At 40.4% G+C, this 12415-nt stretch overlaps 1 protein-coding gene across 2 annotated transcripts in view; it reads left to right on the forward strand.

Moving 5' to 3' along the window:
• Nucleotides 1-728: 728 nt before the first annotated feature.
• NRIP1 (nuclear receptor interacting protein 1) overlaps nt 729-12415 on the forward strand; it is a 102579-nt gene continuing 90892 nt past the window's right edge. For both annotated transcript variants that reach the window (XM_064410899.1, XM_064410903.1), the window contains exons 1-2: nt 729-832; nt 9344-9470. The gene's annotated coding sequence lies outside the window, so the exon portion shown is untranslated. The remainder of the gene's footprint in view (nt 833-9343; nt 9471-12415) is intronic.

Genomic DNA, 12415 nt, shown 5'->3' on the forward strand with positions numbered 1-12415 from the left:
TCTGACTTTTATATCCATTTTAATGGGTTGTTCTTAGTCCTGGTGAGCCTGCTGTGTTGGTACCTCTGCCTTTCCCTGCATGGCAGGATGCTTGCTGAAACAAGGATGAGAGATGGGAAAAATATGTGCATGCTGTTTGGTAGTGGGTGAATACCTGAAGTGATTCCAGGTGAGCCACCTTCTAGACTGCTGCCACACCTGAACTAATTATCTTCACAGAGATATTTTTATTTACTGTGAGGAAGTCCCCAGAAGTTGTGCTGTCTGTGTAGGAAGAAGAGTTTAAATCATCCTTGTAACCCCTTTCTCACACTAATTTTCTGTTGGAATTGTTGTTGTCTGTATTTTCCAGGTAGTATTGAGAGCAAACTAATAATTGTATCTTTGGTAAACTGTTGGTATGATCACTTTTTTCTAGGTTAAATGATTTATGATGTTTTACCACAGTCTTATAAACAGGAAAAGCCAGCCTAAAGACTGAAGAGAGATACTAATTAGAGAATGATAGAAATACAAATTTAAAGCAGCCACAGTAAGGCAGAGAATTTAAACAAAAGAGCGTCCCTTTTATTACAACCTAAGCCTTAATTACATATCCTAAGTCCTCTATTATATCCTAAGTTTAATTGCAGAAAACAGGGGATGGGAAAACTAAGCCTTCACAGACATATTTGGCAGGAGCTCTGGAATATGATTTGCCATTAGAGGAGAAAGTAGGAAGTGAGCCCTCATGAGGAGCACCTGAGAGACATCAGGATGCTCTAACTTGGCCAAGAGGAGATGCGGAGAACCTGGAGCTTCAGCCACCACGGAATGGGACAGAATTAAGTGGGTGAGTGCAGGCTGGATGCCCCCTGATGTAGCTAAGGGAGAAGGTGATGGTCAAATATGATCTGGTTATGTACTTTACTGTTTTGTCGTTAAAAAATCCCAAAACAAAAAAAAACAACTGTTTATCTCTACATTGGTGGTGTGAATTTGTCCCAGTATGGCTTAACAGACTCCCAAATTGTTTATCACCCACCATGAATGGCGTTTCTTGAGCAAACATTCAAGGAATTGCTCTTTTGGGGGATTGGTAGCATCAGTTGTTGATCTTGCAGAAAGAACATATTTAGTGAATTGTGGAAGCGTACAGAATGCAGCTCCTTGACCTCCCAGTATTTAATGACAGCAAGGTTTCTCTGCTATGTGTGTGGACCCTCTCCTGCAGACTTGCTTTGTTTAATTCATCCCCATGCTCCCCAAAGTGGTCACTGAGGAGGGACGTGGCCTGCTTCAGCTGCTGTGCAGGGCTGTGAGCAGCCCTGCGAGCTGGTTTCTCTTCCAGGGAACCCTGGACTTCGTGTGTTTTCCCGGTTTAATTTTCTTTGTTTCCAAATACACTGGATTGTCTAGCTGGTCTAAATTGACTGTGCTCATTAAGTCGGAATAATGAAAGCATCTCTTTTTCCTCTTGGCTTAGTACAGACAATACAAAAAAGCCATAACCTAGATAATCATGGAGGCTTAAACTCCCCCAATTCATTTACTAAAGGTAGATTCCTCTAAGTTTCAAGAGTTAGAAAAGGGGTTTTTTTGGTTTGGGTTCTTGTGTGCATGTGTGGCTTCTGAGACAGAGTTGCCTTTAAATTAAAAATAGGTGGAATTTTTTTTCAAACAAAGAAAAATGCACTTATTTATCCACCTTTGGTTTATATTTTGAATTCTTGCTTCAAATAATGGGAGTCCTGTAGAATTTCTGAATAAAATCATTAAGTATTTTGCATAAGAGTATTTTCTAATTGCATTCTGTAACCTGAAGTTAAACATCCAGAAAGATGATAGATATTAGTGGACAGTCTATATTAATATGTGTCCAGCATTAATATTTTAATGCTTAATGTTATCTACCTATATTATCTCTGTAGGCAGAAAATTGTCATCTGTTTTCCCTTTTCCACAGATGAAGTGACACCCAGAGACAATTATATATATATCTCTTCCCACTTGTTTTTAAAAGTGTCAGGGCCCAAGTTCATGCAAAAATAATATGGCAGTGTCAGGAGCTAAACTTCACTTTTAGTCTTAGATCACATTCCTCTTCCCTCAGCTGAAGTGACTCCAAAGGGGATTTTGAAAGCTTCATAGCAGGAGCAAAAGCTTCCTGTGGATGCTTTCCCTCTGTTGCTTCCAGTGTAATTTTGGTAGGTGTTGTTTATAATCTCCTTTAGTAGCAGCTTATGTGAAGCATGGAATTCCTCAGGGAGAGAGTAGTTAGTGAGAGACTCACAAAAACAGTGTGTGTGGAAAAGGAAGAAGATCTCTATCTCCATTTTAAGTTCTTTTGTCGTGAGCTGCCTTCCCAGCTGACAGAGACACTACGTAAGTCTCCATGCTACTCCATTCCCAGCTCAGTTTGTGGTCTCTCTTCCCAGCATCTGACCAGGAAAACGGTATCCATTGCTGCTATTTATTAATGGACATTCAGAGGGTACAGATGGATTTTTTACCCATACAGAACTAGTTAGGACTTAGGGTTATTGTAAATAAAGAAAATTATAAATTCTTCTGTGTTTATATTATACAGTTTTTCACATCTGCAGTATAAAATATATCAGCAGCTGTGACACTGAAAAACCTGGTCTGTTTTCTTCTTCTGCCCTTTTTCTTTTAAATACATAGGTTTGCCCTCAGTATGGGATTTCTTTGTAAAAAACACTGGGGTGAAGAGCCACACAGCCCTCACCTTGTGAAAGAGCTTTAGAGCAAGCTGCTGATGTGTTCTACTGAACTGGGGACACAAAGCTGTCTGCCTGACACCTCTGAAAAAAGAGAGTATGTCTCCACATCTCTACCTCCTTTGCATAATCTGTGATATCTGAATTAAGTTTCATGACATATTAACACTTTGAAGCTGAGTTAATACACTGTGTTGTATATAATACATTATGTATGATTTGGGCATCAATTCTGCTGGAGCATCAGCAGCCACAGACTTGAAAATGTCTCTTTCTGTGACAGAAATCCTAAATAATACTGAAACCAAGTTCTGTTGGCATGATTCTATTTTGTATTCCTTGTCCCATTACAGCATCTCTTACTTGCAAAACCACTCATGTCCAAGCCATCTAGATTCCTCTTCTCTCCTCCATGTACTTGTCACAAAGTCCCCGTTCCACATCTTTGGTATTACAAATATTCCCATGGCGTTGCACGGATAATTTTCATTTGTAACATCAGAAGTGCTAGGATTATGTTAGCTTTGCTGAGCCTGGGCAATGTGATGTGAAGAGGAACAATGATGAGCATTAACATTTATAATAATGATGTGCTGCAAAGAGTAAGAAACAGAAAGAAGACAAACCCCACTGTGTTTTCTCTTCTTACATACTCACATATCATGCTCCCAAACTGAGCTAAGATAGAGCTTGTTTTTAGAAGTTGTCTTGTGAACTATTTGTCAGACTACATTGGTCTGACATTGGATACAGTATATACATATATATAGGCAAATATGCAGTCACAGGTTTATTGCTCTTAATATAACCCATCTTAAGCCTGATTACTTTTGTTTCAAAATTAGACTCTCAGAACATATTAATTATGGACATATCCCCAGACAACATGGCTGTCCATGGGGGATTTCTGCCCTTAACTCTGATTAGCATTAATAGGAGCTACCCATGTAAACTCTTAGAGGACCAAAAAAGAAATAATGTTCTGCAAGCTATGGGGTTTTGTTTAGGGTATAGAACAATGCTAAAATGCTCCAGGAGGGAATTGGTAGAGTGCCTGATAGTGCCAGTCTGAAACCTTCCCTCTCTTTACATAAATACTGTAGATATTCCTATGTACAGGAGCATGTAGGGACAGAACAAAGGGGAATGGGTTCAAATTGAATGACAGCAGGTTTAGAATAGATTAGATATTAGGGAAAAAAATCTTTTCTGTGAAGATTCTGGGGCACTGGAACAGATTTCCCAGAGAAGGTCAGGATTCCCCCTCTCTGGAAGCGTTCAAGGCCAGGTTGGATGGGACTCTGAGCAAACTGGGATAGTAGAAGGTGCTCCTGCCCATGGCATGAGGGCTGGAATGAGATGATCTTTAAGGTCCCTTCCAACTTAGGTCATTCTGTGATTCTCTGTGGTGAATTCTGGAACTGATAAAAACACACGACAATGCTGTACATGATACATTTTGTATATTGTATATTTTAAAATTTATATATAATGTGATAGTACTTTTTGTTTGGTTGGGGTTTTGTTGTTGTTATTTTGATTTTCTAACCTGAATGAGACATTAGGGAATACCTTTTATTTTGTGCCCTGGAAGCACTGGACTGAGGAATGCTATTATATAAATAATGTCTACGTGACCTGATGTTGTATGCCCTAATTATCCACTTGTCATAATTCTCCCACCTTGAATTTCTTGGGGAAAAAATAATCGCATTGGAATTAACAACAGGAACAATTTTCAGACAGAGGGGGTGGCTTGTACTAGATGTTAGATAAACTTAGAGATTATTTGGTTTGTCTGAGACTTCTGGGCTCTAGTGGAAGCTAAGCATATAATAATTAAAATAGCTTCTTAGTGATGGAGAATTTACTGCATCTTTTGACAATTCATCTCAGTGGCTAATTAGACTTAAAGCGTGCTTTTTATCTTCAAATTGAACTTGCAAATATTGGATTCTGTTGTGTGTCTGCCCACTAATTTAGAGTCTTATGAAATATCTTCTTGTCTAGTCCCTTAAAGATTATAATCTTCTCTTTGAAGCAAAATACATTTAGTTCAGTGTCTCACTGGAAGGAGTCTTTTTTTTTTTTCCAGAACAAAATCATTCTTGTTGCTCTTCTCAGCTCTCGTTCCATGCTTATTTATTTTTATTTATTTATTTAAATTAAAGGTATTGTAGTTTCCCAGAGGCTTTCCTGCTTTGTTCCCAGAGACATTATGGTTTCCTGTGCACGTCTGCAGCTGTCCCTAACTAAGCAAATGGCACAGATCTTCGTGCCTGCCCTCGTGGGGAGAGGTCTGACACCCCTGAGCTGATGGAAAGAGCAGGCAGGTGCCATCCAGAATCCAGCCTAAAGGGCTTTATTGTCTAACACCATTCAGAAGCTGCACCCAGGAATAAAGCAGGATCTCTTCCAAAGGATCGTGCCTATTCTTAGCAGCAGCTAAATCTTATGATCATGATGGTAGGCCCGTGTGACTGGAGGGCTGTGTTCCAGGGCGGAGGTGATGAGGAATGCATAATGCCTGCCTTATCTTGGGGGGGCTCCTCAAGGAGGAGAAAGTCTCAGCTTGCTGGATAAACACAGGGAAATAATAACAGAGTTGTAGCTGTTCCAGCTGCTCTGCAGGTCACGGCAGGGCAAAAGTACTCTTACCCAAAATGTACTAACAGAAGGAAAGTAATTGTGTCATTTTCTGTCAGTCTGCTCTCTGCAAAGTGTGCAAGTCAAACTCTGGGCTTGGATGAATGATGATGCTGACAAAGCAGTGCCCTGGGTGTGAGGGGGGTAAAAAAATACATCCAAATGAGAAAAGTCATGGGCTTCTCTTAGGGAGCAGTGGGAGTTGACCCTCCTCCTCTGATTGCTTCTGAGTCCAGCTAGCCCAGCTTCTGCAAGGGAGTGCTTTGATATCCCTTCACATCCTTTATTCTTTACTCACCTGACTTGCTAGACTAGTTGGAAATTTCCTTTTTTGTATCATACTGTTAATGAAAATGAAGGAAAACTGGGTCAGGTGTGCTTGAGGGTGTCTCCCCCATCACAAGGAAGAGAAACAGAAAAGGAAGAGAAAAAAGTCACCAGAGAGGCATGGAAGGAAATTCATGTTGAAAAGATGGTAGTGATGAAAAATAGGAAAAGTGTGACTGTGATCTGTCTGCCTGTGGATAATTTATTTCTAACAAGCTGTAACAAATATTATACTTCCAAGTATTTGTTTTATTCTAGTTGCAGATGAAGAATTGTTCAGTACACCTTTACTTTCTTAATCTTCTCTTGCTGCTCCATATTTTTGTGACAACACAGATGTAATGGAGCATTACCAGGATCTTCCAGTACTTTTCTGTCACTTAGTTTTGTTACAGTAAATGCATACAGGCATCTTGAGGTTTTACTGTTGGTGCAGAAATGAGTAAAGCATCTTAGGTGGCCTCTTTCTTGAGGTTTTCATTTGATGTTTAGGTAGGTTTCTGTTCCTGATCAAAGATTTATTTTAGTAAAGGACAGGGCACAAATGTCTTCTTCAAATTTGCTGGGCTGTGCATGTTAGCATATTTTATGATGAAATACACAGAAGCCAAGCACTGACACTGCTCCAAAGTAAAACTGGTAACAAAAAGCTGTACAACTATAAAACTCATGACACTGCCATAAAGTATGGCTTTTTAGTGTGGATGGGCTGACACTTTTCTACTATTTCATCTCTTTAGCTGATTTATTAAGTAAGGTTGAATGTCACTGTGGGCTGAATTACTGTAGGTATCATCACAAAAAGTGATCTCTGCAAAGACAGGCCTCAGAACATTGCCTGATTTCTGTATTTAGGTCTGGTTATTAGAACTGATCACTCAGAATAGAGCACGCAGCAAATATCCACAGTATTCAGAAGGTGCATAAAGTCTGAAATTGATTTTTTTTAAACTTTTTAACATTTAATGTAATCCTATCAAGGTGGGTGATGAATTTTATTTTCTGGGCAAAGGAAAGTGGGGGGAAAACCCTCACACCATGCTCTAAAGCCTCATTAACAAAGAACTTTACTCAAGGAGGAGATGTTAATAAGTAATGAAACAAAGGCTCTTTTATGGAGATTAAATGTCCATGTGTCGAAGTACAAAGTTCCTGTTGCAAAGTGCAGCTGTTCCCCTGCTCACAGCCCCAAAGCCTGGGTTCAAAGTCTGCCAGTTTTCCTGTCACGGAGTTGACCGGGGCAAGGTCCGGCCGGGGTTCAGAGGTCAGTGGCTGCAGCCTTGCTGGCCCCGTGGCCCTGCTGTCTGACACACTCGGGATAAGCAATTTAAGATTATAAGTACAACCAAGAAAAACTTCCCGTTGCCTTTTCTGTTGTGTCAGATTTCATTAAAGAGGGAACTTTTTGGAAGGAGTCACTGAAGTGTTTAAAAATAATGTGCTGCATAATGGAGTGACCTCACCAAACCCCTGTGAAGGAGCAGAGTTGGAAAATGATGCATGTGGGAAGTAGTGCCCGTGTGCGTTCTCCTTCCTCCTGAGAGGTATTTAAATGAGGGGAAAAATGAACAGCTAATTCTATATATCCAAAGAGATGAAACAACTCTTTTAAAAAAAGAAACAAGAAAGAAAAAAAGCTGGTCCCTGTGTTCCCTTTGTGTCACGGTAACGGTGTTCCACACCACGGGGGTGAAGAGAACTTAATGCGTCTGGATATCCTGCTTTCAAATCCTCCTTTTTCACCTCCTTCAGAGGCTTTTTCGAAGCTAACCCCAACTTTCTTATTCATAAGGGCTGAAAACCCACCTGTGCAGCTTTTTTGATTAGCTGTGGTCATATCAAAGGCTGCTGTACCCAAGCACAGACCCTGAGTGAGAACGGAGACTGACAGCTGAGAGCAAAGGCTGGTACAAACACCCTTGGAGGAATTTATATTTCAGGCAGTGCTGTAGCTGTATTACAGGTAGAGAAAAGTTTCCTATCTGTTGCCACATCCTTTATCATGGAAAGGATGATAAACCATGGGTGGTAAACCAAGTCATCAGTGCTCAGTGCCCACAGCATGCCGCTGGTCTGAGCAGACTGCTGTCATCTCACCTCACTGAAAGGAACATGCATGTTCAGAAAACTTTCTCAGACATCAGAAGTCTGCCCCCATTGTATCATGGCTGCTATATGTCTGGGTTCAATAAATTTAATTATAGAGAGCCATGAATAAAACCAGGATTCATGGAAGGACTGCAGTAGCCAAAAATGTGAGTACTGGACCAAAAGGTTTGTGTGCTTAGAAACGATGATTTTTTCCTTCCTGCCAACATTCATGAGCCCACCAAACACCAGAGGAGCCTTCCTCTGGTGAGTTAGTTCTGTGCTTTTGTTATTACTTCAGGTCTGACCTTCCCTTTCTAAGCAATATATTTAAGAAATTAACAAGGACCCTACAGTGAACACTCCAGACCATGGCTTGAGAGGACTTGGAAGAGAGCATGAGGTACTCAGTGCTTAAAAGAAGTGGGGGGGGGGGGGAAAGGTCAGCCAAGGTCCACAGATCCAAAATAATGTGTTATAATGGCTAAGCCCTTCCTGGGAGAATGCTGAGAAATAGAAATAACAGGAACTGCACCTGTGATGTTCCACTCCTGTCCTGGACTGTGGAAACTCAGGAATATTAGGGAGATTTTTCCTGCTACTCTTTGTTGTCTGCATGCAGCCGCTGCAGTGAGCAGACCAAGCCATTGAGCCATTGTTGGAAGTAGTGCCTGTGGCAGAGCACATCCCTGATCAGTTCATTCAGTCTGCACTGATGCAAATCCCTGACACAGCAGCAATGGTCAGTAACATTTGATGTTGCTCCCACTGCTGCAGTTCCATACGAGTCTCTGGCCTCTCTTTGCTAGGCTGATTATCCCTGGCCTTGGAATCTTTGTTTCCTATGAAACTCTGACTTCACTGCCCTCCCCAGCACTTCTGGCAACTGAAAATACACAAAAGGTGGGGAGAAGATGATAAAGTTAACAGCTATAAAATGTGTACATTGCCTGCTGCACTGATAAAAGCCCTTCAGGTGATAGAGCTCTTCTGGGTGGTGACTACAGATTTGAGCCTTGGCTTGCCTCATCTGAAAAGATGAACCCTGTCAGGCCATTACTACTGTATGGAGTGGGATTCCTTAATTCCTTTCTCTTGGCATTGACCACATATTAATAACAATATGTTTGCAGGGGAAGGTGTAATGGAAGGAAGGAAGGAGGAGAGTGCCTATAGCCCCACGGTTAGTGAGGTTTCATGGGCCAGGGCAGTAGGCTGAAGTTCAGGTACATAGTCCAAATCAAGCAAAACAGGAACTGGGACTGGGTTGGTGAGGTAGCAACTATGCTGGCTGGTTGTTGGCTCCACTGAAGTGGAGAGGTGAATGTTTGCATCTCCCTCTTGCCTTCCCCTCACCCCATTTTCATCATAGTCTTGTGTGCCTGTGTCACCTGGCTTCAGCTAGAAATACAAGAATAAACAGCAAAACTACTTGCAGGTCAATTCTTGCTTTCAGTTTTCTGCTTTTTTACTTTTCCTCTTTTTTTCCCTTTTTTGTTTTATTTTAAATTTTTGCCTGGGTGTACCTGCTTTTGTTTGAAGCTGCCTGTTTTCTTTCTCAGCAGATAGTTTGAGAATCATCCCACCTGTTGCCTGCCTGAACCAAAAACCAGATCCCAGAGAAGGACTGTGCCATACCAGTTGCTTGCAGATCTACTAGGATCCTAACATTGAGGAGAGATCCGATAGGTAAGTAAAAGTTGGAATTTATTCAAAGTACCAAGACTCTTAAAAGAGAAGACTGTAATTGCCCCTTCTGGGGAAAAAAAAAAAAAAAAAAAAAAAAAAAAAAAAAAAAAAAGAGTGACAAGAAAATGGTGTATGCATGCAAATATGACCTGCAGGACATTTTTTAATCAGGGAACTAGTATCTTTCCACTAAGAATCTGTGCCTGTGAAATGTTTTCTTCTCAGTTTACACACTCCCCAGGTCCTGTTTCAAACCCCTCCAGGTAAGGCTATCAGAAAAGCCCTCCTATCTAGCTTCCTCCTTCTCATGCAAATACAGGTGTCTTAAGAAAATGCAGGGGGATTTCCTTTGGCAGGAATACTGAAAAAAGCCAAACCAGAATAGTACAAAAGTTATTTTTATTTGTTTCTCATTATTGTTTTGGTTTTGCTCTCATCTTCAGAACTTTCTGAGTGTCTTCTTCATTCAGTCTTGACCACAGTGGCTGGGCAGAGTCAGAGGCTTGTCTGCAGCTACAGTTTTACTGCTTTATTCTCCTGGGGTAGTTAAGGGAAACTTTCCACCACCCATTGCTACTTCCTAATGTTGTGATATGGTTGTGTTATGTCAGCAAGAAGGTGCTTGTAGAGATACTTAGAGTGCTCTCTACAGCAAATTGACATTGATCATTTGGTGCCATATTCAGTAAAACTGTTTGCACACTAGGACTTGGCCAATTAAAAAAAAAAAAATCAAATTTGAAATAAAACACAAAGTACTCTGGCTAAATGTTAAAATTAGAGCAGGATTCAGAGTAGCTCACTACTTTATACCTTGATATTAATGAAACATGTTAGGTACACTTTAGATGAGTCACACACATTGTTATAAAATAAGGAGGAAAGAATGGACTAAAATGAAGTTATTTTTATGGGTCTACATATATTTACTATGTAAGGACTTTGACAGATTTCTTCAAAAGAGTTGTTCAAAAGTAATGTTTGTTTCCTCATATATAGAGGCTTCAGTCTTTCCCTGGCAAGAAGCTCAGGTTTTTGCACTTCAGCCATAGAGTATGGCCTGCACTGTGTAAAATATTGATTGAAAATGAGCTTTTTCTAAGAAAAGAAAAAAAAACAAACTATATTTGCTTAAAACATATGAATTATTATAGATGTCATGTAAGATATATGATATGAGAAAGGTTTGAGTCTTTATTATGAAAGGACCTTGTTGGTTTTGGTCTTTCTGTCTGACATGAGGTTTTATATGAAAATCCAGAGTTGTATAGCTTCTGTGTTAAGTGGAGGGTTCTGCATGATCTCCCCGTTGTGTGTCTGGCTGCTGGTTTGCCACATTTATGGGTGGAGATCAGTGGTTTATTGTGAAGATGCTGGTTTTAAATTCAGAGTTGAGATTGTGGTAGAAGCTTTTTGAGAACTCTCAGTTCCCAAAAACAAATCTCAATAAACTGCCACCTATGGTGGGAGTGATTTAAATATTTAATGATGTTTTGACTGGAAAATGAATGAATGTAGAAAGATCTTCTAGAGTTAACATTGAATTAATTTCTCACCAGCATTACTTTTAGCTTGTTCTTCCTTTCTCTAAGTCACTCTCACACTCTGGGAGTGCTCCTTTGTTCCTGCTCTTGCTCCCCAAGGTGCTCCCTGCCTGACTATCAGCATGGATGCGTAGTTTTCATCTGTGGAGAATTTTCTAACTTTCTAGTCATAACTGAGAATTTATGTGCTCAGTTCAACTCGATGAATTGCATGACAAATCTGCAGCAAGGCAGACGCCATCGGGGAGACAGAGAGGCTGCCTGTCTGTCTTGCCAAGTATCTCAGCAATCCTGGGACAGCAGCAGCTCCCTAATGCGACAATGAGCCGTGTTGACTTTCAGATATATTCGGGTACAAAGTTCCTGCTGAAGATTTCACTTCCCCAGCAGTCGTCTGACGCAGCCGGGTATCTCCACCGTGCTGCCACATCTGCTGGAGAGGGAGAGGGAGAGGGAGGGGAAAACATTCCTGTGCCTTATCAGCCGTGCGGGTGGGTGGTGTGCTCCTCCAAAGAGGAGCAAGCGTGCTCCTCATACACTTCAAGGTGTGTGTGCCTGCACGTGTCCCCTATTTTCCATACTGCAGCTGAAATATTCACTAATTAGCTTTTGCTTGTTTACATTAATTGAACTTATACACATAGGATGATTTGATGTAGTTATTTTTATTTCAAAATTCTGTGCTATTATTTTATGCTTGATACATGGCATCACCATGCATTTATTTTCTGTGCTGACAAGCAGACTTGTTTCCTTGTGAGGAGATGAATTGTTTACTTTTCAGACAAAATACGAACATACTCTTTGGAATTATAGCATGAAGTGGTCTATTTGAGAGACTGGTAGGTACACAAACAACAGGTGCTCATATTTATTGCTACAGCTAAAGTAGCATTTGCTGAAATATATATTAAGAACCCAGAGAATGCAAGAAGAACTTGAAAATATGTCCACTTTTTTTTATTCACATCCCATTTTGATAGCTCATTCTTAAGTAACAGTGAAATTGTTTGGGCTTATTTGGTTTCAGAAGAAGTGGAGACAAGATAAAATAATTGGTTATCTTCAGTTAGGTGTTAAGATGTACTTTTTTCTTTTTCCAGGAAAGATCCTTAAATTAAAAATAAGCCGGTTGATTTTCTATGGATTTCATCTGAGCCACAGCTTTAGGTCAATGAGACTTTGATTTTTCAAAATACCAAATCAATTTATGTGAGGGACAGAGCTTAAGTTTTTATTTCAGTCTCAAGTTTCCTATTTTTAATGTGTTTTCTGAATGGACCCCTGTAGTCTGGGATATTGGTGATGCAGGGCTTGCTTACTTTGACTAGGACCAGGAGTCAGTCACTGCAGTGCATGAAGTGAAATGAAGCCATGGAAGAGAGGAAAAAAAACTTGGAA

This window comes from Passer domesticus, chromosome 2, assembly GCF_036417665.1.
Source record: "Passer domesticus isolate bPasDom1 chromosome 2, bPasDom1.hap1, whole genome shotgun sequence".
In the NCBI taxonomy this organism is placed as follows: domain Eukaryota; kingdom Metazoa; phylum Chordata; class Aves; order Passeriformes; family Passeridae; genus Passer; species Passer domesticus.